Consider the following 3,045-nt stretch of genomic DNA (forward strand, 5'->3'; position numbering starts at 1 on the left):
TAATGGCTTGGTTTCATAGAAAGTCTTTCTTTGGAAGTGTAATTATGGAATAGCTCCCATGCATACTTCAACTATAAGGATAAAAAAACGTAGAAATGGACTGGGTGGATGAACTCCTACTTCTGAACTAAGAAGGGTCATTCTCCCCTGTCTCTATCCTACCTCCTCCACCTTCCTGCTGCAATCAGAGTGACATCACCTTGCTAGCCCCTAGCAAATAAAAGTTACTCCACATTTGACCACTGATTTACCTATGTATGAAAGTTCCGATATATCAAACTTGATTTAGATAATGATTTATCGATATGCAAGATTGATGAACTTTCACAATATCCTTGTAATCCATAAATGGGAAGTTGCAGTGTGGATCACCCACTAAATGACTTCTCCTAATGTTCACTGCCTTTGTCCCTGTGAGTCTACCCAGTAACTTCTCATATATAAGGGCAGAAATTGAGCTCTTGACTCTCTATATGGGTATATAGACCACTTTTGGGCAGACTGCTAGATAGTTGGTGAAAAAATCTTCAAGATTAAGTTTGGTAATTACGAAGCTGAGTTTCATAGAGGCTGAGTGAATCACAAAGGTCACAAGTTTAAGAGTGAGAGTTTGAACGCAGGTAGACTCAATCCAGTCACTGTTCTTTCCACTGTCCTATTATGTCTTCCCTATGTTGTACCTCAGATAACCATCATTAGCCTATTTTAATAAAGAAAAAATAGACTGAGTTTAGATATTTCAGTCAAGATCATGAAACATTTTAGTTTCAGAGGTGGAATTGAGAGCTAAGTTTTCAAAGCACCAGTACATCCAACTTGAAGAATCATCCCATTGCGTATGTCTTCGGGAAAAGAGAAAATTGTTTTTGTTGGGGGGTTATCCTCTCCTCTTCAATCCCTGCAATCAAAGCTTTCATTTTGTTGCTGGTGAGTTTTGTGTCAGTGTGTGGAATGGGAGACTTTGAAAACAGAGAAATTTGAGTGTACTTTGTGTGAGCATATCAGCATCTTTAATGATTTTGGCCCTATGAGGGAAGCCATAGCCAGTAATTGAAGTGGCAGGAGAAGGCCTAAAATGAGTGGGAGGGAAGATTTTCAACACAGAAAATTCAGGCAGGGTTTCAAAATCCAGGCCAGCCCAAGAAACACCTTGAAGAGGGAGGGGAAGGAGGAGGAAGAATTTGAAATTCAAAATCTTATGAAAGTGAATTTTGAAAACTAAAAATAATTAAATTAGCTAATGAAAAATAAAATAAAACTTATGGGTGAGATTTAGAAGCAACAACAAAAAATATGATATTAAATTTCTCTTGAAGTATCTGGGCTATTCTCACCTAATACCTGGGGTATTTTGCATGTTGCTCCAAATGCAGAAGATGTGACTTTGGGTTGATGGATAGAATGCTGATGTGATGCTGTGGACTCACATGAGGGCCAAGGTTGGTACTGAAACTTTTTCAGTGTGAGATACTCATGATTCAACACATTCTTTTTTTTTTTTTTTTTAACATATTCTTCAGAGCCAAAAAAGACTTTGGAAGCTGTAGTAATGTAGGGGGAATCTAACTTCTCAATATGTTCTTGATTTCCAGCTTCCCTTCCTAGGAATTTTATAGAGAATTTCCCCTTGTTTGAATTTGAGGCCTCTCTCTTACTTGAACTGAGATCTTATCTCAGGCCAATATATGGGGTTAATTTATTCTTGCATATTTTCTTGTATATTCTAATCTGTATCACCTCTTGAATTTCTATTTGCTATTTGCTTGGATAAATGCGTCTGTATTCTAATATATTTGTATATATATGTACATATATACATATACATACATACATATATACATATATGTATATATGTAAAGGTATTTTGTTGTCTTTCTCATTGTATTGTGAGTTCCTTGAAGGCAGTTTTTTTTTTTGTTTGCTTCACTTTGTGTACCTAACTCTTAGGATAGTATACGGCACATAGCATATGTTTAATACACATTTATTGACTAACTGATTGGGTACACAAAATGACCAGCACAATATGAAAAAAATGTTACATGCTCTTTTTCTTTTGGGCTACAAATCTGAGACATTCTTATTTTCTTTTTTCTTTATCTATATTGAGTTTATAACATTCAGTTCCACAAGCTTTTGAATTTTAAAATTTCTTCCCCTTTCCTCCCTCCATCTCCTCAAGACAGCATGCAATCTCTTATAGGCTCTACATGCACATTCATATTAAACATATTTTCACATTAGTCATCTTGTAAAGAAGAATTATAATCAGTGGAACTGAACCACGAGAAAGGAGAAAGAAAACAAAACACAACAAAAGAGAGAGAGCATTCTTGCTGAAAAAATCCAGAGCTGAATAGAAAATTTGATTTTCATATACAAGAAAGAAGAGCAGCATGAAAAGGTAAACAGGAAATGCAAATCAAAAGTGACATAATATGGTTAAATGGTTTATTTTCCTACATGGGAAGATATTCAATGAAAAAATGATAAAAGTCAAGAAATGTTTCTATTTGCCTCTGTAAGTGAGCTGGAGACGCTGGATTTTGTGGAATTTAATTTATGAGTGTATATATGTGAATGAATGGGTGATATGGGCACACCATTAATTTAGTATGATCATTTCAAAGATTGAGGGAAAAATGCATAGGAGTACAGAGAGTCTTGAGACAGGGAGAGTAACTCACAGGTTATTGCAATAGTCCCAATGTGAGGTTTTTGAGGCAAAAATCAAGGTGGTGGAAATGTCAGATGAGAGAAGGGGGTGACTAGGAGAAATAATTTAAGGTATATATGAGAAGAATTGGTAAAAGATTTGATATACGGGTGAGAGTGAGTAAGGATGTAACTATAGAGCCTGAATTCAAGCCTAGGTGATTGAAGAGTCATACTAAACTCTTACTCATAACACATCACATGACGAGTTGGTGTAGAAGAGTAACAAAAGGCTTTGTGAGATGAGGAGATAATAGAGACCCAGGTGTGAATCTATATTTAACATCAAGTATGATTTAAGTAATTTTTTGGGGGCATTCCGTAACATTG

Source organism: Notamacropus eugenii, chromosome 5 (genome assembly GCF_028372415.1).
Source record: "Notamacropus eugenii isolate mMacEug1 chromosome 5, mMacEug1.pri_v2, whole genome shotgun sequence".
Classification (NCBI taxonomy): Eukaryota; Metazoa; Chordata; class Mammalia; order Diprotodontia; family Macropodidae; genus Notamacropus; species Notamacropus eugenii.